This window comes from Pseudorasbora parva, chromosome 6 (assembly GCF_024679245.1).
Source record: "Pseudorasbora parva isolate DD20220531a chromosome 6, ASM2467924v1, whole genome shotgun sequence".
Lineage (NCBI taxonomy): Eukaryota > Metazoa > Chordata > Actinopteri > Cypriniformes > Gobionidae > Pseudorasbora > Pseudorasbora parva.
Genome location: NC_090177.1, coordinates 6,798,808 through 6,822,301, shown reverse-complemented (window position 1 = coordinate 6,822,301; position 23,494 = coordinate 6,798,808).

Below are 23,494 nucleotides of genomic sequence, written 5' to 3'. Positions count from 1 at the left end.
ATGAATGTGTGTGGTTGAGTTTGCCTAGTACAGCAGTGGTGTTTTAATCCATGAAAATGTATATTAAATGTGAAATATCATCTATAAAGACTATGTCTGCGGACTGTTTTTTTGGCGGTGCTCAATAATTGGGAAGAGGCATGTCTTTATGTTATTGGCTCCTGTTCAGCTCTGGAAGGCTCTAGGACCACCACACTTGCACTACTGTCTACGTCTCAGTGCCCCTTATCAGAATCCAGAGTTTCGAGAAGATCTGAAATACATGTTTTTCCGACACAAACAATATATAAGGGGTACCCCTTTGGGTTTTTTGGGGTGACAATTTTGAGTTTCTCAAAAGTTAGATGGATGTGTGCGGTTGAGTTTGCCTAGTACAGCAGAGGTGTTTTAATCCATGAAAATGTATATTAAATGTGAAATATCATCTATACCACTATGTCTGCGGACCGGTTATCTGGCGGCGCTCAATAATTGGGAAGAGGCATGTCTTTATGTTTTTGGCTCCTGTTCAGCTCTGGAAGGCTCTAGGACCACCACACTTGCACTACTGTCTACGTCTCAGTGCCCCCTTTCAGAATCCAGAGTTTCGAGAAGATCTGAAATACATGTTTTTCCGACACAAAAAATATATAAGGAGTACCCCTTTGGGTTTTTTGGCGTGAAAATTTTGAGTTTCTCTGATCTTCTCGAATCTCTGGATTCCCATAGGGGGCACGGAAGCGTACACTGGAGCGCAAGTCTGGTGGCCCTAGAGCCCTCAGGGGCTGAACAGGAGCCGAAACACAAAGTCATCCCATTTCCAATTTATACAGTGGCGCCCAAATAAGGGGCCCATGGACACTGCTTTTTCTATGCAAATTAAGCACTCATATTACTCAAAAGTTAGATGAATGTGTGCGGTTGAGTTTGCCTAGTACAGCAGTGGTGTTTTAATCCATGAAAATGTATATTAAATGTGAAATCTCATCTATAAAGACTATGTCTGCGGACTGTTTTTTTGGCGGTGCTCAATAATTGGAAAGAGGCATGTCTTTATGTTATTGGCTCCTGTTCAGCTCTGGAAGGCTCTAGGACCACCACACTTGCACTACTGTCTATGTCTCAGTGCCCCTTATCAGAATCCAGAGTTTCGAGAAGATCTGAAATACATGTTTTTCCGACACAAAAAATATATAAGGGGTACCCCTTTGGGTTTTTTGGGGTGACAATTTTGAGTTTCTCAAAAGTTAGATGAATGTGTGCGGTTGAGTTTGCCTAGTACAGCAGAGGTGTTTTAATCCCTGAAAATGTATATTAAATGTGAAATATCATGTATACCACTATGTCTGCGGACCGGTTATCTGGCGGCGCTCAATAATTGGGAAGAGGCATGTCTTTATGTGTTTGGCTCCTGTTCAGCTCTGGAAGGCTCTAGGACCACCACACTTGCACTACTGTCTACGTCTCAGTGCCCCTTATCAGAATCCAGAGTTTCGAGAAGATCTGAAATACATGTTTTTCCGACACAAAAAATATATAAGGGGTACCCCTATGGGTTTTTTGGGGTGACAATTTTGAGTTTCTCAAAAGTTAGATGAATGTGTGCGGTTGAGTTTGCCTAGTACAGCAGAGGTGTTTTAATCCCTGAAAATGTATATTAAATGTGAAATATCATGTATACCACTATGTCTGCGGACCGGTTATCTGGCGGCGCTCAATAATTGGGAAGAGGCATGTCTTTATGTTTTTGGCTCCTGTTCAGCTCTGGAAGGCTCTAGGACCACCACACTTGCACTACTGTCTACGTATCAGTGCCCCCTTTCAGAATCCAGAGTTTCGAGAAGATCTGAAATACATGTTTTTCCGACACAAAAAATATATAAGGGGTACCCCTTTGGGTTTTTTGGCATGACAATTTTGAGTTTCTCTGATCTTCTCGAATCTCTTGATTCCCATAGGGGGCACGGAAGCGTACACTGGAGCGCAAGTCTGGTGGCCCTAGAGCCCTCAGGAGCTGAACAGGAGCCGAAACACAAAGTCATCCAATTTCCAATTTATGCAGTGGTGCCCAAATAAGGGGCCCATGGACACTGCTTTTTCTATGCAAATTAAGCACTCATATTACTCAAAAGTTAGATGAATGTGTGCGGTTGAGTTTGCCTAGTACAGCAGTGGTGTTTTAATCCATGAAAATGTATATTAAATGTGAAATATCATCTATAAAGACTATGTCTGCGGACTGTTTTTTTTTTGGCCGTGCTCAATAATTGGGAAGAGGCATGTCTTTATGTTTTTGGCTCTTGTTCAGCTCTGGAAGTCTCTAGGACCACCACACTTGCACTACTGTCTACGTCTCAGTGCCCCTTATCAGAATCCAGAGTTTCGAGAAGATCTGAAATACATGTTTTTCCGACACAAAAAATATATATGGGGTACCCCTATGGGTTTTTTGGGGTGACAATTTTGAGTTTCTCAAAAGTTAGATGAATGTGTGCGGTTGAGTTTGCCTAGTACAGCAGTGGTGTTTTAATCCATGAAAATGTATATTAAATGTGAAATATCATCTATAAAGACTATGTCTGCGGAGCGGTTATTTGGCGGTGCTCAATAATTGGGAAGAGGCATGTCTTTATGTTATTGGCTCCTGTTCAGCTCTGGAAGGCTCTAGGACCACCACACTTGCACTACTGTCTACGTCTCAGTGCCCCTTATCAGAATCCAGAGTTTCGAGAAGATCTGAAATACATGTTTTTCCGACACAAACAATATATAAGGGGTACCCCTTTGGGTTTTTGGCGTGACAATTTTGAGTTTCTCTGATCTTCTCGAATCTCTGGATTCCCATAGGGGGCACGGAAGCGTACACTGGAGCGCAAGTCTGGTGGCCCTAGAGCCCTCAGGAGCTGAACAGGAGCCGAAACACAAAGTCATCCCATTTCCAATTTATGCAGTGGCGCCCAAACTAGGGGCCCATGGACACTGCTTTTTCTATGCAAATTAAGCACTCATATTACTCAAAAGTTAGATGAATGTGTGCGGTTGAGTTTGCCTAGTACAGCAGTGGTGTTTTAATCCATGAAAATGTATATTAAATGTGAAATATCATCTATAAAGACTATGTCTGCGGACTGGTTTTTTTGGCCGTGCTCAATAATTGGGAAGAGGCATGTCTTTATGTTTTTGGCTCCTGTTCAGCTCTGGAAGGCTCTAGGACCACCACACTTGCACTACTGTCTACGTCTCAGTGCCCCCTATCACAATCCAGAGTTTAATATATTTTAATATACATTTAATATACGTCATAGTATACACTGTCGTTTTTTTGAGGTTTTTGTCCATTTTTACTTTTTGTGATAATTGAATAAATTCACTTTTACACCATAGTATACACTGTCGTTTTTTGAGGTTTTTGTCCATTTTTACTTTTTTTGATAATTGAATAAATTCACTTTTACGTAATAGTATACACTGTCGTTTTTTGTCCATTTTTACTTTTTGTCATAATTGAATAAATTCACTTTTACGTCATAGTATATACTGTCGTTTTTTGAGGTTTTTGTCCATTTTTACTTTTTGTGATAATTGAATAAATTCACGTTTATGTCATAGTATACACTGTCGTTTTTTGAGGTTTTTGTCCATTTTTACTTTTTGTGATAATTGAATAAATTCATTTTTACGTCAAAGTATACACTGTCGTTTTTTGAGGTTTTTGTCCATTTTTACTTTTTGTGATAATTGAATAAATTCACTTTTACGTCATAGTATACATTGTCGTTTTTTGAGGTTTTTGTCCATTTTTACTTTTTGTGATAATTGAATAAATTCACTTTTACGTCATGGTATACACTGTCGTTTTTTTGAGGTTTTTGTCCATTTTTACTTTTTGTGATAATTGAACAAATTCACTTTTACGTAATAGTATACACTGTCGTTTTTTGAGGTTTTTTGTCCATTTTGAATTTTTTTAGATTTTTGAATAAATTCACTTTTACGTCATAGTATACACTGTCGTTTTTTTGAGGTTTTTGTCCATTTTTACTTTTTGTGATAATTGAATAAATTCACTTTTACGTCATGGTATACACTGTCGTTTTTAGAGGTTTTTGTCCATTTTTACTTTTTGTGATAATTGAACAAATTCACTTTTACGTAATAGTATACACTGTCGTTTTTTGAGGTTTTTTGTCCATTTTGAATTTTTTTAGATTTTTGAATAAATTCACTTTTACATCATAGTATACACTGTCGTTTTTTGAGGTTTTTGTCCATTTTTACTTTTTGTGATAATTGAATAAATTCACTTTTACGTCAAAGTATACACTGTTGTTTTTTGAGGTTTTGTCCATTTTTACTTTTTGTGATAATTGAATAAATTCACTTTTACGTCATAGTATACACTGTCGTTTTTTGAGGTTTTTGTCCATTTTTACTTTTTGTGATAATTGAATAAATTCACTTTTACGTCATGGTATACACTGTCGTTTTTTTGAGGTTTTTGTCCATTTTTACTTTTTGTGATAATTGAACAAATTCACTTTTACGTAATAGTATACACTGTCGTTTTTTGAGGTTTTTTGTCCATTTTGAATTTTTTTAGATTTTTGAATAAATTCACTTTTACGTCATAGTATACACTGTCGTTTTTTGAGGTTTTTGTCCATTTTTACTTTTTGTGATAATTGAATAAATTCACTTTTACGTCATGGTATACACTGTCGTTTTTAGAGGTTTTTGTCCATTTTTACTTTTTGTGATAATTGAACAAATTCACTTTTACGTAATAGTATACACTGTCGTTTTTTGAGGTTTTTTGTCCATTTTGAATTTTTTTAGATTTTTGAATAAATTCACTTTTACATCATAGTATACACTGTCGTTTTTTGAGGTTTTTGTCCATTTTTACTTTTTGTGATAATTGAATAAATTCACTTTTACGTCATAGTATACACTGTCATTTTTTGAGGTTTTTGTCCATTTTTACTTTTTGTGATAATTGAAGAAATTCACTTTTACGTCATAGTATACACTGTCGTTTTTTGAGTTTTTTTGGCCATTTTGAATTTTTTTAGATTTTCGAATAAATTCACTTTTACGTCATAGTATACACTGTCGTTTTTTGAGGTTTTTGTCCATTTTTACTTTTTGTGATAATTGAATAAATTCACTTTTACGTCATAGTATACACTGTCGTTTTTTGAGGTTTTTGTCCATTTTTACTTTTTGTGATAATTGAATAAATTCACTTTTACGTCATGGTATACACTGTCGTTTTTTGAGGTTTTTGTCAATTTTTTCTTTTTGTGATAATTGAAAAAATTCACTTTTACGTCATGGTATACACTGTCGTTTTTTTGAGGTTTTTGTCCATTTTTACTTTTTGTGATAATTGAATAAATTCACTTTTACGTCATAGTATACACTGTCGTTTTTTGAGGTTTTTGTCCATTTTTACCTTTTGTGATAATTGAATAAATTCACTTTTACGTCATAGTATACACTGTCATTTTTTGAGGTTTTTGTCCATTTTTACCTTTTGTGATAATTGAATAAATTCACTTTTACGTCATAGTATACACTGTCGTTTTTTGAGGTTTTTGTCCATTTTTACTTTTTGTGATAATTGAATAAATTCACTTTTACGTCATAGTATACACTGTCGTTTTTTGAGGTTTTTGTCCATTTTTACTTTTTGTGATAATTGAACAAATTCACTTTTACGTAATAGTATACACTGTCGTTTTTTGAGGTTTTTTGTCCATTTGGATTTTTTTTAGATTTTTGAATAAATTCACTTTTACGTCATAGTATACACTGTCGTTTTTTGAGGTTTTTGTCCATTTTTACTTTTTGTGATAATTGAATAAATTCACTTTTACGTCATGGTATACAATGTCGTTTTTTTGAGGTTTTTGTCCATTTTTACTTTTTGTGATAATTGAATAAATTCACTTTTATGTCATAGTATACACTGTCGTTTTTTGAGGTTTTTGTCCATTTGGAATTTTTTTAGATTTTTGAATAAATTCACTTTTACATCATAGTATACACTGTCGTTTTTTGAGGTTTTTGTCCATTTTGAATTTTTTTAGATTTTTGAATAAATTCACTTTTACGTCATGGTATACACTGTCGTTTTTTTGAGGTTTTTGTCCATTTTTACTTTTTGTGATAATTGAATAAATGCACTTTTACGTCATAGTATACACTGTCGTTTTTTTAGTTTTTTTGTCCATTTTGAATTTTTTTAGATTTTTAAATAAATTCACTTTTACGTCATAGTATACACTGTCGTTTTTTGAGTTTTTTGTCCATTTTCACTTTTTGTGATAATTGAATAAATTCACTTTTACGTCATAGTATACACTGTCGTTTTTTGAGGTTTTTGTCCATTTTTACCTTTTGTGATAATTGAATAAATTCACTTTTACGTCATAGTATACACTGTCGTTTTTTGAGGTTTTTGTCCATTTTTACCTTTTGTGATAATTGAATAAATTCACTTTTACGTCATAGTATACACTGTCGTTTTTTGAGGTTTTTGTCCATTTTTACTTTTTGTGATAATTGAATAAATTCACTTTTACGTCATAGTATACACTGTCGTTTTTTGAGTTTTTTTGTCCATTTAGAATTTTTTTAGATTTTTGAATAAATTCACTTTTACGTCAGAGTATACACTGTCGTTTTTTGAGGTTTTTGTCCATTTTTACTTTTTGTGATAATTGAATGAATTCACTTTTACGTCATGGTATACACTGTCATTTTTTTGAGGTTTTTGTCCATTTTTACTTTTTGTGATAATTGAATAAATTCACTTTTAAGTCATAGTATACACTGTCGTTTTTTGAGTTTTTTTGTCTATTTTGAATTTTTTTAGATTTTTGAATAAATTCACTTTTACATCATAGTATACTGTGGCGTATATACTGTCGTCTTTTGAGGTTTTTGTCCATTTTTACTTTTTGTGATAATTGTATACTATGACTTAAAAGTGAATTTATTCACTGTCGTTTTTTGAGTTTTTTTTGGCCATTTTGAATTTTTTTAGATTTTCAAATAAATTCACTTTTACATCATAGTATACACTGTCGTTTTTTGAGGTTTTTGTCCATTTTTACTTTTTGTGATAATTGAATAAATTCACTTTTACGTCATAGTATACACTGTCGTTTTTGAGGTTTTTGTCCATTTTTACTTTTTGTGATAATTGAATAAATTCACTTTTACGTCATAGTATACACTGTCGTTTTTTGAGGTTTTTGTCCATTTTTACTTTTTGTGATAATTGAATAAATTCACTTTTACGTCATGGTATACACTGTCGTTTTTTTGAGGTTTTTGTCCATTTTTACTTTTTGTGATAATTGAATAAATTCACTTTTACGTCATAGTATACACTGTCGTATTTTGAGGTTTTTGTCCATTTTTACTTTTTTGATAATTGAATAAATTCACTTTTACGTCATAGTATACACTGTCGTTTTTTTGAGGTTTTTGTCCATTTTTACTTTTTGTGATAATTGAATAAATTCACTTTTACGTCATAGTATACACTGTCGTTTTTTGAGGGTTTTGTCCATTTTTACTTTTTGTGATAATTGAATAAATTCACTTTTACGTCATAGTATACACTGTCGTTTTTTGAGGTTTTCGTCCATTTCGAATTTTTTTAGATTTTTGAATAAATTCACTTTTACTTCAAAGTATACACTGTCGTTTTTTGAGGTTTTTGTCCATTTTTACTTTTAGTGATAATTGAATAAATTCACTTTTATGTCATAGTATACACTGTCGTTTTTTGAGGTTTTTGTCCATTTTTACTTTTTGTGATAATTGAATAAATTCACTTTTACGTCATAGTATACACTGTCGTTTTTTGAGGGTTTTGTCCATTTTTACTTTTTTTGATAATTGAATAAATTCACTTTTACGTCATAGTATACACTGTCGTTTTTTGAGGGTTTTGTCCATTTTTACTTTTTGTGATAATTGAATAAATTCACTTTTACGTCATAGTATACACTGTCGTTTTTTGAGGGTTTTGTCCATTTTTACTTTTTGTGATAATTGAATAAATGCACTTTTACGTCATAGTATACACTGTCGTTTTTTGAGGTTTTTGTCCATTTTTACTTTTTGTGATAATTGAATAAATTCAATTTTACGTCATAGTATACACTGTCATTTTTTGAGGTTTTTGTCCATTTTTACTTTTTGTGATAATTGAATAAATTCACTTTTAAGTCATAGTATACACTGTCGTTTTTTGAGGTTTTTTGTCCATTTTTACTTTTTGTGATAATTATATACTATGACTTAAAAGTGAATTTATTCACTGTCGTTTTTTGAGTTTTTTTTTGGCCATTTTGAATTTTTTTAGATTTTCGAATAAATTCACTTTTACGTCATAGTATACACTGTCGTTTTTTGAGGTTTTTGCCCATTTTTACTTTTTGTGATAATTGAATAAATTCACTTTTACGTCATAGTATACACTGTCATTTTTTGAGGTTTTTGTCCATTTTTACTTTTTGTGATAATTGAATAAATTCACTTTTACGTCATAGTATACACTGTCGTTTTTTTGAGGTTTTTGTCCATTTTTACTTTTTGTGAAAATTGAATAAATTCACTTTTACGTCATAGTATACACTGTCGTATTTTGAGGTTTTTGTCCATTTTTACTTTTTTTGATAATTGAATAAATTCACTTTTACGTCATAGTATACACTGTCGTTTTTTTGAGGTTTTTGTCCATTTTTACTTTTTGTGATAATTGAATAAATTCACTTTTACGTCATAGTATACACTGTCGTTTTTTGAGGGTTTTGTCCATTTTTACTTTTTGTGATAATTGAATAAATTCACTTTTACGTCATAGTATACACTGTCGTTTTTTGAGGTTTTCGTCCATTTCGAATTTTTTTAGATTTTTGAATAAATTCACTTTTACTTCAAAGTATACACTGTCGTTTTTTGAGGTTTTTGTCCATTTTTACTTTTTGTGATAATTGAATAAATTCACTTTTACGTCATAGTATACTGTTGGCGTATACACTGTCGTTTTTTGAGGTTTTTGTCCATTTTTACTTTTTGTGATAATTGAATAAATTCACTTTTACGTCATAGTATACTGTTGGCGTATACACTGTCGTTTTTTGAGGTTTTTGTCCATTTTTACTTTTTGTGATAATTGAATAAATTCACTTTTACGTCATGGTATACACTGTCGTTTTTTTGAGGTTTTTGTCCATTTTTACTTTTTGTGATAATTGAATAAATTCACTTTTACGTCATAGTATACACTGTCGTATTTTGAGGTTTTTGTCCATTTTTACTTTTTTGATAATTGAATAAATTCACTTTTACGTCATAGTATACACTGTCGTTTTTTTGAGGTTTTTGTCCATTTTTACTTTTTGTGATAATTGAATAAATTCACTTTTACGTCATAGTATACACTGTCGTTTTTTGAGGGTTTTGTCCATTTTTACTTTTTGTGATAATTGAATAAATTCACTTTTACGTCATAGTATACACTGTCGTTTTTTGAGGTTTTCGTCCATTTCGAATTTTTTTAGATTTTTGAATAAATTCACTTTTACTTCAAAGTATACACTGTCGTTTTTTGAGGTTTTTGTCCATTTTTACTTTTAGTGATAATTGAATAAATTCACTTTTACGTCATAGTATACACTGTCGTTTTTTGAGGTTTTTGTCTATTTTTACTTTTTGTGATAATTGAATAAATTCACTTTTACGTCATAGTATACACTGTCGTTTTTTGAGGGTTTTGTCCATTTTTACTTTTTTTGATAATTGAATAAATTCACTTTTACGTCATAGTATACACTGTCGTTTTTTGAGGGTTTTGTCCATTTTTACTTTTTGTGATAATTGAATAAATTCACTTTTACGTCATAGTATACACTGTCGTTTTTTGAGGGTTTTGTCCATTTTTACTTTTTGTGATAATTGAATAAATGCACTTTTACGTCATAGTATACACTGTCGTTTTTTGAGGTTTTTGTCCATTTTTACTTTTTGTGATAATTGAATAAATTCAATTTTACGTCATAGTATACACTGTCGTTTTTTGAGGTTTTTGTCCATTTTTACTTTTTGTGATAATTGAATAAATTCACTTTTAAGTCATAGTATACACTGTCGTTTTTTGAGGTTTTTTGTCCATTTTTACTTTTTGTGATAATTGAATAAATTCACTTTTACGTCATAGTATACACTGTCGTTTTTTGAGGTTTTCGTCCATTTCGAATTTTTTTAGATTTTTGAATAAATTCACTTTTACTTCAAAGTATACACTGTCGTATTTTGAGGTTTTTGTCCATTTTTACTTTTTGTGATAATTGAATAAATGCACTTTTACGTCATAGTATACACTGTCGTTTTTTTAGTTTTTTTGTCCATTTTGAATTTTTTTAGATTTTTAAATAAATTCACTTTTACGTCATAGTATACACTGTCGTTTTTTGAGTTTTTTGTCCATTTTCACTTTTTGTGATAATTGAATAAATTCACTTTTACGTCATAGTATACACTGTCGTTTTTTGAGGTTTTTGTCCATTTTTACTTTTTGTGATAATTGAATAAATTCACTTTTACGTCATGGTATACAATGTCGTTTTTTGAGGTTTTTGTCCATTTTTACTTTTTGTGATAATTGAATAAATTCACTTTTATGTCATAGTATACACTGTCGTTTTTTGAGGTTTTTGTCCATTTGGAATTTTTTTAGATTTTTGAATAAATTCACTTTTACATCATAGTATACACTGTCGTTTTTTGAGGTTTTTGTCCATTTTGAATTTTTTTAGATTTTTGAATAAATTCACTTTTACGTCATGGTATACACTGTCGTTTTTTTGAGGTTTTTGTCCATTTTTACTTTTTGTGATAATTGAATAAATGCACTTTTACGTCATAGTATACACTGTCGTTTTTTTAGTTTTTTTGTCCATTTTGAATTTTTTTAGATTTTTAAATAAATTCACTTTTACGTCATAGTATACACTGTCGTTTTTTGAGTTTTTTGTCCATTTTCACTTTTTGTGATAATTGAATAAATTCACTTTTACGTCATAGTATACACTGTCGTTTTTTGAGGTTTTTGTCCATTTTTACCTTTTGTGATAATTGAATAAATTCACTTTTACGTCATAGTATACACTGTCATTTTTTGAGGTTTTTGTCCATTTTTACCTTTTGTGATAATTGAATAAATTCACTTTTACGTCATAGTATACACTGTCGTTTTTTGAGGTTTTTGTCCATTTTTACTTTTTGTGATAATTGAATAAATTCACTTTTACGTCATAGTATACACTGTCGTTTTTTGAGTTTTTTTGTCCATTTAGAATTTTTTTAGATTTTTGAATAAATTCACTTTTACGTCAGAGTATACACTGTCGTTTTTTGAGGTTTTTGTCCATTTTTACTTTTTGTGATAATTGAATGAATTCACTTTTACGTCATGGTATACACTGTCATTTTTTTGAGGTTTTTGTCCATTTTTACTTTTTGTGATAATTGAATAAATTCACTTTTAAGTCATAGTATACACTGTCGTTTTTTGAGTTTTTTTGTCCATTTTGAATTTTTTTAGATTTTTGAATAAATTCACTTTTACGTCATAGTATACACTGTCGTTTTTTGAGGTTTTTGTCCATTTTTACTTTTTGTGATAATTGAATAAATTCACTTTTAAGTCATAGTATACACTGTCGTTTTTTTGAGTTTTTTTGTCTATTTTGAATTTTTTTAGATTTTTGAATAAATTCACTTTTACATCATAGTATACTGTGGCGTATATACTGTCGTCTTTTGAGGTTTTTGTCCATTTTTACTTTTTGTGATAATTGTATACTATGACTTAAAAGTGAATTTATTCACTGTCGTTTTTTGAGTTTTTTTTGGCCATTTTGAATTTTTTTAGATTTTCAAATAAATTCACTTTTACATCATAGTATACACTGTCGTTTTTTGAGGTTTTTGTCCATTTTTACTTTTTGTGATAATTGAATAAATTCACTTTTACGTCATAGTATACACTGTCGTTTTTGAGGTTTTTGTCCATTTTTACTTTTTGTGATAATTGAATAAATTCACTTTTACGTCATAGTATACACTGTCGTTTTTTGAGGTTTTTGTCCATTTTTACTTTTTGTGATAATTGAATAAATTCACTTTTACGTCATGGTATACACTGTCGTTTTTTTGAGGTTTTTGTCCATTTTTACTTTTTGTGATAATTGAATAAATTCACTTTTACGTCATAGTATACACTGTCGTATTTTGAGGTTTTTGTCCATTTTTACTTTTTTGATAATTGAATAAATTCACTTTTACGTCATAGTATACACTGTCGTTTTTTTGAGGTTTTTGTCCATTTTTACTTTTTGTGATAATTGAATAAATTCACTTTTACGTCATAGTATACACTGTCGTTTTTTTGAGGTTTTTGTCCATTTTTACTTTTTGTGATAATTGAATAAATTCACTTTTACGTCATAGTATACACTGTCGTTTTTTGAGGGTTTTGTCCATTTTTACTTTTTTTGATAATTGAATAAATTCACTTTTACGTCATAGTATACACTGTCGTTTTTTGAGGGTTTTGTCCATTTTTACTTTTTGTGATAATTGAATAAATTCACTTTTACGTCATAGTATACACTGTCGTTTTTTGAGGGTTTTGTCCATTTTTACTTTTTGTGATAATTGAATAAATGCACTTTTACGTCATAGTATACACTGTCGTTTTTTGAGGTTTTTGTCCATTTTTACTTTTTGTGATAATTGAATAAATTCAATTTTACGTCATAGTATACACTGTCATTTTTTGAGGTTTTTGTCCATTTTTACTTTTTGTGATAATTGAATAAATTCACTTTTAAGTCATAGTATACACTGTCGTTTTTTGAGGTTTTTTGTCCATTTTTACTTTTTGTGATAATTATATACTATGACTTAAAAGTGAATTTATTCACTGTCGTTTTTTGAGTTTTTTTTGGCCATTTTGAATTTTTTTAGATTTTCGAATAAATTCACTTTTACGTCATAGTATACACTGTCGTTTTTTGAGGTTTTTGCCCATTTTTACTTTTTGTGATAATTGAATAAATTCACTTTTACGTCATAGTATACACTGTCATTTTTTGAGGTTTTTGTCCATTTTTACTTTTTGTGATAATTGAATAAATTCACTTTTACGTCATAGTATACACTGTCGTTTTTTTGAGGTTTTTGTCCATTTTTACTTTTTGTGAAAATTGAATAAATTCACTTTTACGTCATAGTATACACTGTCGTATTTTGAGGTTTTTGTCCATTTTTACTTTTTTTGATAATTGAATAAATTCACTTTTACGTCATAGTATACACTGTCGTTTTTTTGAGGTTTTTGTCCATTTTTACTTTTTGTGATAATTGAATAAATTCACTTTTACGTCATAGTATACACTGTCGTTTTTTGAGGGTTTTGTCCATTTTTACTTTTTGTGATAATTGAATAAATTCACTTTTACGTCATAGTATACACTGTCGTTTTTTGAGGTTTTCGTCCATTTCGAATTTTTTTAGATTTTTGAATAAATTCACTTTTACTTCAAAGTATACACTGTCGTTTTTTGAGGTTTTTGTCCATTTTTACTTTTTGTGATAATTGAATAAATTCACTTTTACGTCATAGTATACTGTTGGCGTATACACTGTCGTTTTTTGAGGTTTTTGTCCATTTTTACTTTTTGTGATAATTGAATAAATTCACTTTTACGTCATAGTATACTGTTGGCGTATACACTGTCGTTTTTTGAGGTTTTTGTCCATTTTTACTTTTTGTGATAATTGAATAAATTCACTTTTACGTCATGGTATACACTGTCGTTTTTTTGAGGTTTTTGTCCATTTTTACTTTTTGTGATAATTGAATAAATTCACTTTTACGTCATAGTATACACTGTCGTATTTTGAGGTTTTTGTCCATTTTTACTTTTTTGATAATTGAATAAATTCACTTTTACGTCATAGTATACACTGTCGTTTTTTTGAGGTTTTTGTCCATTTTTACTTTTTGTGATAATTGAATAAATTCACTTTTACGTCATAGTATACACTGTCGTTTTTTGAGGGTTTTGTCCATTTTTACTTTTTGTGATAATTGAATAAATTCACTTTTACGTCATAGTATACACTGTCGTTTTTTGAGGTTTTCGTCCATTTCGAATTTTTTTAGATTTTTGAATAAATTCACTTTTACTTCAAAGTATACACTGTCGTTTTTTGAGGTTTTTGTCCATTTTTACTTTTAGTGATAATTGAATAAATTCACTTTTACGTCATAGTATACACTGTCGTTTTTTGAGGTTTTTGTCTATTTTTACTTTTTGTGATAATTGAATAAATTCACTTTTACGTCATAGTATACACTGTCGTTTTTTGAGGGTTTTGTCCATTTTTACTTTTTTTGATAATTGAATAAATTCACTTTTACGTCATAGTATACACTGTCGTTTTTTGAGGGTTTTGTCCATTTTTACTTTTTGTGATAATTGAATAAATTCACTTTTACGTCATAGTATACACTGTCGTTTTTTGAGGGTTTTGTCCATTTTTACTTTTTGTGATAATTGAATAAATGCACTTTTACGTCATAGTATACACTGTCGTTTTTTGAGGTTTTTGTCCATTTTTACTTTTTGTGATAATTGAATAAATTCAATTTTACGTCATAGTATACACTGTCGTTTTTTGAGGTTTTTGTCCATTTTTACTTTTTGTGATAATTGAATAAATTCACTTTTAAGTCATAGTATACACTGTCGTTTTTTGAGGTTTTTTGTCCATTTTTACTTTTTGTGATAATTGAATAAATTCACTTTTACGTCATAGTATACACTGTCGTTTTTTGAGGTTTTCGTCCATTTCGAATTTTTTTAGATTTTTGAATAAATTCACTTTTACTTCAAAGTATACACTGTCGTTTTTTGAGGTTTTTGTCCATTTTTACTTTTTGTGATAATTGAATAAATTCACTTTTACGTCATAGTATACTGTTGGCGTATACACTGTCGTTTTTTGAGGTTTTTGTCCATTTTTACTTTTTGTGATAATTGAATAAATTCACTTTTACGTCATAGTATACTGTTGGCGTATACACTGTCGTTTTTTGAGGTTTTTGTCCATTTTTACTTTTTGTGATAATTGAATAAATTCACTTTTACGTCATAGTATACACTGTCGTTTTTTGAGTTTTTTTGGCCATTTTGAATTTTTTTAGATTTTCGAATAAATTCACTTTTACGTCATAGTATACACTGTCGTTTTTTGAGGTTTTTGTCCATTTTTACTTTTTGTGATAATTGAATAAATTCACTTTTACGTCATAGTATACACTGTCGTTTTTTGAGGGTTTTGTCCATTTTTACTTTTTGTGATAATTGAAAAAATGCACTTTTACGTCATAGTATACACTGTCGTTTTTTGAGGTTTTTGTCCATTTTTACTTTTTGTGATAATTGAATAAATTCAATTTTACGTCATAGTATACACTGTCGTTTTTTGAGGTTTTTGTCCATTTTTACTTTTTGTGATAATTGAATAAATTCACTTTTAAGTCATAGTATACACCAGGGCTATTTAAATCTTACCCTGGAGGGCCAATGCGGTGCAGAGTTTTGCTCCAACCCTGATCAAACACACACCCACCTGTGATTTTTTAATGATCCTGAAGACATTGATTAGCATGTTCAGGTGTGTTTGATTAGGGTTGGAGCTAAACTCTGCACCGCATTGGCCCTCCAGGGTAAGATTTGAATAGCCCTGGTATACACTGTCGTTTTTTTGAGTTTTTTTGTCCATTTTGAATTTTTTTTAGATTTTTGAATAAATTCACTTTTACGTCATAGTATACTGTTGGCGTATACACTGTCGTTTTTTGAGGTTTTTGTCCATTTTTACTTTTTGTGATAATTGAATAAATTCACTTTTACGTCATAGTATACACTGTCGTTTTTTGAGTTTTTTTGGCCATTTTGAAATTTTTTAGATTTTCGAATAAATTCACTTTTACGTCATAGTATACACTGTCGTTTTTTGAGGTTTTTGTCCATTTTTACTTTTTGTGATAATTGAATAAATTCACTTTTACGTCATAGTATACTGTCGTTTTTTGAGGTTTTTGTCCATTTTTACTTTTTGTGATAATTGAATAAATTCACTTTTACGTCATAGTATACACTGTCGTTTTTTGAGGTTTTTGTCCATTTTTACTTTTTGTGATAATTGAATAAATTCACTTTTACGTCCTGGTATACACTGTCGTTTTTTTGAGGTTTTTGTCCATTTTTTCTTTTTGTGATACTTGAATAAATTCACTTTTATGTCATAGTATACACTGTCGTTTTTTGAGGTTTTTGTCCATTCTTACTTTTTGTGATAATTGAATAAATGCACTTTTACGTCATAGTATACACTGTCGTTTTTTTAGTTTTTTTGTCCATTTTGAATTTTTTTAGATTTTTAAATAAATTCACTTTTACGTCATAGTATACACTGTCGTTTTTTGAGTTTTTTGTCCATTTTCACTTTTTGTGATAATTGAATAAATTCACTTTTACGTCATAGTATACACTGTCGTTTTTTGAGGTTTTTGTCCATTTTTACCTTTTGTGATAATTGAATAAATTCACTTTTACGTCATAGTATACACTGTCGTTTTTTGAGGTTTTTTGTCCATTTTTACTTTTTGTGATAATTGAATAAATTCACTTTTACGTCATAGTATACACTGTCGTTTTTTGAGGTTTTTGTCCATTTTTACCTTTTGTGATAATTGAATAAATTCACTTTTACGTCATTGTATACACTGTCGTTTTTTGAGGTTTTTGTCCATTTTTACTTTTTGTGATAATTGAATTAATTCACTTTTACGTCATAGTATACACTGTCGTTTTTTGAGGTTTTTGTCCATTTTTACTTTTTGTGATAATTGAATAAATTCACTTTTACGTCATAGTATACACTGTCGTTTTTTGAGTTTTTTTGTCCATTTAGAATTTTTTTAGATTTTTGAATAAATTCACTTTTACGTCAGAGTATACACTGTCGTTTTTTGAGGTTTTTGTCCATTTTTACTTTTTGTGATAATTGAATGAATTCACTTTTACGTCATGGTATACACTGTCATTTTTTTGAGGTTTTTGTCCATTTTTACTTTTTGTGATAATTGAATAAATTCACTTTTAAGTCATAGTATACACTGTCGTTTTTTGAGTTTTTTTGTCCATTTTGAATTTTTTTAGATTTTTGAATAAATTCACTTTTACGTCATAGTATACACTGTCGTTTTTTGAGGTTTTTGTCCATTTTTACTTTTTGTGATAATTGAATAAATTCACTTTTAAGTCATAGTATACACTGTCGTTTTTTTGAGTTTTTTTGTCTATTTTGAATTTTTTTAGATTTTTGAATAAATTCACTTTTACATCATAGTATACTGTGGCGTATATACTGTCGTCTTTTGAGGTTTTTGTCCATTTTTACTTTTTGTGATAATTGTATACTATGACTTAAAAGTGAATTTATTCACTGTCGTTTTTTGAGTTTTTTTTGGCCATTTTGAATTTTTTTAGATTTTCAAATAAATTCACTTTTACATCATAGTATACACTGTCGTTTTTTGAGGTTTTTGTCCATTTTTACTTTTTGTGATAATTGAATAAATTCACTTTTACGTCATAGTATACACTGTCGTTTTTTGAGGTTTTTGTCCATTTTTACTTTTTGTGATAATTGAATAAATTCACTTTTACGTCATAGTATACACTGTCGTTTTTTGAGGTTTTTGTCCATTTTTACTTTTTGTGATAATTGAATAAATTCACTTTTACGTCATGGTATACACTGTCGTTTTTTTGAGGTTTTTGTCCATTTTTACTTTTTGTGATAATTGAATAAATTCACTTTTACGTCATAGTATACACTGTCGTATTTTGAGGTTTTTGTCCATTTTTACTTTTTGTGATAATTGAATAAATGCACTTTTACGTCATAGTATACACTGTCGTTTTTTTAGTTTTTTTGTCCATTTTGAATTTTTTTAGATTTTTAAATAAATTCACTTTTACGTCATAGTATACACTGTCGTTTTTTGAGTTTTTTGTCCATTTTCACTTTTTGTGATAATTGAATAAATTCACTTTTACGTCATAGTATACACTGTCGTTTTTTGAGGTTTTTGTCCATTTTTACCTTTTGTGATAATTGAATAAATTCACTTTTACGTCATAGTATACACTGTCGTTTTTTGAGGTTTTTTGTCCATTTTTACTTTTTGTGATAATTGAATAAATTCACTTTTACGTCATAGTATACACTGTCGTTTTTTGAGGTTTTTGTCCATTTTTACCTTTTGTGATAATTGAATAAATTCACTTTTACGTCATTGTATACACTGTCGTTTTTTGAGGTTTTTGTCCATTTTTACTTTTTGTGATAATTGAATTAATTCACTTTTACGTCATAGTATACACTGTCGTTTTTTGAGGTTTTTGTCCATTTTTACTTTTTGTGATAATTGAATAAATTCACTTTTACGTCATAGTATACACTGTCGTTTTTTGAGTTTTTTTGTCCATTTAGAATTTTTTTAGATTTTTGAATAAATTCACTTTTACGTCAGAGTATACACTGTCGTTTTTTGAGGTTTTTGTCCATTTTTACTTTTTGTGATAATTGAATGAATTCACTTTTACGTCATGGTATACACTGTCATTTTTTTGAGGTTTTTGTCCATTTTTACTTTTTGTGATAATTGAATAAATTCACTTTTAAGTCATAGTATACACTGTCGTTTTTTGAGTTTTTTTGTCCATTTTGAATTTTTTTAGATTTTTGAATAAATTCACTTTTACGTCATAGTATACACTGTCGTTTTTTGAGGTTTTTGTCCATTTTTACTTTTTGTGATAATTGAATAAATTCACTTTTAAGTCATAGTATACACTGTCGTTTTTTTGAGTTTTTTTGTCTATTTTGAATTTTTTTAGATTTTTGAATAAATTCACTTTTACATCATAGTATACTGTGGCGTATATACTGTCGTCTTTTGAGGTTTTTGTCCATTTTTACTTTTTGTGATAATTGTATACTATGACTTAAAAGTGAATTTATTCACTGTCGTTTTTTGAGTTTTTTTTGGCCATTTTGAATTTTTTTAGATTTTCAAATAAATTCACTTTTACATCATAGTATACACTGTCGTTTTTTGAGGTTTTTGTCCATTTTTACTTTTTGTGATAATTGAATAAATTCACTTTTACGTCATTGTATACACTGTCGTTTTTTGAGGTTTTTGTCCATTTTTACTTTTTGTGATAATTGAATTAATTCACTTTTACGTCATAGTATACACTGTCGTTTTTTGAGGTTTTTGTCCATTTTTACTTTTTGTGATAATTGAATAAATTCACTTTTACGTCATAGTATACACTGTCGTTTTTTGAGTTTTTTTGTCCATTTAGAATTTTTTTAGATTTTTGAATAAATTCACTTTTACGTCAGAGTATACACTGTCGTTTTTTGAGGTTTTTGTCCATTTTTACTTTTTGTGATAATTGAATGAATTCACTTTTACGTCATGGTATACACTGTCATTTTTTTGAGGTTTTTGTCCATTTTTACTTTTTGTGATAATTGAATAAATTCACTTTTAAGTCATAGTATACACTGTCGTTTTTTGAGTTTTTTTGTCCATTTTGAATTTTTTTAGATTTTTGAATAAATTCACTTTTACGTCATAGTATACACTGTCGTTTTTTGAGGTTTTTGTCCATTTTTACTTTTTGTGATAATTGAATAAATTCACTTTTACGTCATGGTATACACTGTTGTTTTTTTGAGGTTTTTGTCCATTTTTACTTTTTGTGATAATTGAATAAATTCACTTTTACGTCATAGTATACACTGTCGTTTTTTGAGGGTTTTGTCCATTTTTACTTTTTGTGATAATTGAATAAATTCACTTTTACGTCATAGTATACACTGTCGTTTTTTGAGGTTTTCGTCCATTTCGAATTTTTTTAGATTTTTGAATAAATTCACTTTTACTTCAAAGTATACACTGTCGTTTTTTGAGGTTTTTGTCCATTTTTACTTTTAGTGATAATTGAATAAATTCACTTTTACGTCATAGTATACTGTTGGCGTATACACTGTCGTTTTTTGAGGTTTTGTCCATTTTTACTTTTTGTGATAATTGAATAAATTCACTTTTACGTCATAGTATACACTGTCGTTTTTTGAGGTTTTTGGCCATTTTTACTTTTTGTGATAATTGAATAAATTCACTTTTACGTCATAGTATACACTGTCGTTTTTTGAGGGTTTTGTCCATTTTTACTTTTTTTGATAATTGAATAAATTCACTTTTACGTCATAGTATACACTGTCGTTTTTTGAGGGTTTTGTCCATTTTTACTTTTTGTGATAATTGAATAAATTCACTTTTACGTCATAGTATACACTGTCGTTTTTTGAGGGTTTTGTCCATTTTTACTTTTTGTGATAATTGAAAAAATGCACTTTTACGTCATAGTATACACTGTCGTTTTTTGAGGTTTTTGTCCATTTTTACTTTTTGTGATAATTGAATAAATTCAATTTTACGTCATAGTATACACTGTCGTTTTTTGAGGTTTTTGTCCATTTTTACTTTTTGTGATAATTGAATAAATTCACTTTTAAGTCATAGTATACACCAGGGCTATTCAAATCTTACCCTGGAGGGCCAATGCGGTGCAGAGTTTTGCTCCAACCCTGATCAAACACACACCCACCTGTGATTTTTTAATGATCCTGAAGACATTGATTAGCATGTTCAGGTGTGTTTGATTAGGGTTGGAGCTAAACTCTGCACCGCATTGGCCCTCCAGGGTAAGATTTGAATAGCCCTGGTATACACTGTCGTTTTTTTGAGTTTTTTTGTCCATTTTGAATTTTTTTTAGATTTTTGAATAAATTCACTTTTACGTCATAGTATACTGTTGGCGTATACACTGTCGTTTTTTGAGGTTTTTGTCCATTTTTACTTTTTGTGATAATTGAATAAATTCACTTTTACGTCATAGTATACACTGTCGTTTTTTGAGTTTTTTTGGCCATTTTGAATTTTTTTAGATTTTCGAATAAATTCACTTTTACGTCATAGTATACACTGTCGTTTTTTGAGGTTTTTGTCCATTTTTACTTTTTGTGATAATTGAATAAATTCACTTTTACGTCATAGTATACTGTCGTTTTTTGAGGTTTTTGTCCATTTTTACTTTTTGTGATAATTGAATAAATTCACTTTTACGTCATAGTATACACTGTCGTTTTTTGAGGTTTTTGTCCATTTTTACTTTTTGTGATAATTGAATAAATTCACTTTTACGTCCTGGTATACACTGTCGTTTTTTTGAGGTTTTTGTCCATTTTTTCTTTTTGTGATACTTGAATAAATTCACTTTTATGTCATAGTATACACTGTCGTTTTTTGAGGTTTTTGTCCATTCTTACTTTTTGTGATAATTGAATAAATGCACTTTTACGTCATAGTATACACTGTCGTTTTTTTAGTTTTTTTGTCCATTTTGAATTTTTTTAGATTTTTAAATAAATTCACTTTTACGTCATAGTATACACTGTCGTTTTTTGAGTTTTTTGTCCATTTTCACTTTTTGTGATAATTGAATAAATTCACTTTTACGTCATAGTATACACTGTCGTTTTTTGAGGTTTTTGTCCATTTTTACCTTTTGTGATAATTGAATAAATTCACTTTTACGTCATAGTATACACTGTCGTTTTTTGAGGTTTTTTGTCCATTTTTACTTTTTGTGATAATTGAATAAATTCACTTTTACGTCATAGTATACACTGTCGTTTTTTGAGGTTTTTGTCCATTTTTACCTTTTGTGATAATTGAATAAATTCACTTTTACGTCATTGTATACACTGTCGTTTTTTGAGGTTTTTGTCCATTTTTACTTTTTGTGATAATTGAATTAATTCACTTTTACGTCATAGTATACACTGTCGTTTTTTGAGGTTTTTGTCCATTTTTACTTTTTGTGATAATTGAATAAATTCACTTTTACGTCATAGTATACACTGTCGTTTTTTGAGTTTTTTTGTCCATTTAGAATTTTTTTAGATTTTTGAATAAATTCACTTTTACGTCAGAGTATACACTGTCGTTTTTTGAGGTTTTTGTCCATTTTTACTTTTTGTGATAATTGAATGAATTCACTTTTACGTCATGGTATACACTGTCATTTTTTTGAGGTTTTTGTCCATTTTTACTTTTTGTGATAATTGAATAAATTCACTTTTAAGTCATAGTATACACTGTCGTTTTTTGAGTTTTTTTGTCCATTTTGAATTTTTTTAGATTTTTGAATAAATTCACTTTTACGTCATAGTATACACTGTCGTTTTTTGAGGTTTTTGTCCATTTTTACTTTTTGTGATAATTGAATAAATTCACTTTTAAGTCATAGTATACACTGTCGTTTTTTTGAGTTTTTTTGTCTATTTTGAATTTTTTTAGATTTTTGAATAAATTCACTTTTACATCATAGTATACTGTGGCGTATATACTGTCGTCTTTTGAGGTTTTTGTCCATTTTTACTTTTTGTGATAATTGTATACTATGACTTAAAAGTGAATTTATTCACTGTCGTTTTTTGAGGTTTTTTTGGCCATTTTGAATTTTTTTAGATTTTCAAATAAATTCACTTTTACATCATAGTATACACTGTCGTTTTTTGAGGTTTTTGTCCATTTTTACTTTTTGTGATAATTGAATAAATTCACTTTTACGTCATAGTATACACTGTCGTTTTTTGAGGTTTTTGTCCATTTTTACTTTTTGTGATAATTGAATAAATTCACTTTTACGTCATAGTATACACTGTCGTTTTTTTGAGGTTTTTGTCCATTTTTACTTTTTGTGATAATTGAATAAATTCACTTTTACGTCATGGTATACACTGTCGTTTTTTTGAGGTTTTTGTCCATTTTTACTTTTTGTGATAATTGAATAAATTCACTTTTACGTCATAGTATACACTGTCGTATTTTGAGGTTTTTGTCCATTTTTACTTTTTTGATAATTGAATAAATTCACTTTTACGTCATAGTATACACTGTCGTTTTTTTGAGGTTTTTGTCCATTTTTACTTTTTGTGATAATTGAATAAATTCACTTTTACGTCATAGTATACACTGTCGTTTTTTGAGGGTTTTGTCCATTTTTACTTTTTGTGATAATTGAATAAATTCACTTTTACGTCATAGTATACACTGTCGTTTTTTGAGGTTTTCGTCCATTTCGAATTTTTTTAGATTTTTGAATAAATTCACTTTTACTTCAAAGTATACACTGTCGTTTTTTGAGGTTTTTGTCCATTTTTACTTTTAGTGATAATTGAATAAATTCATTTTTATGTCATA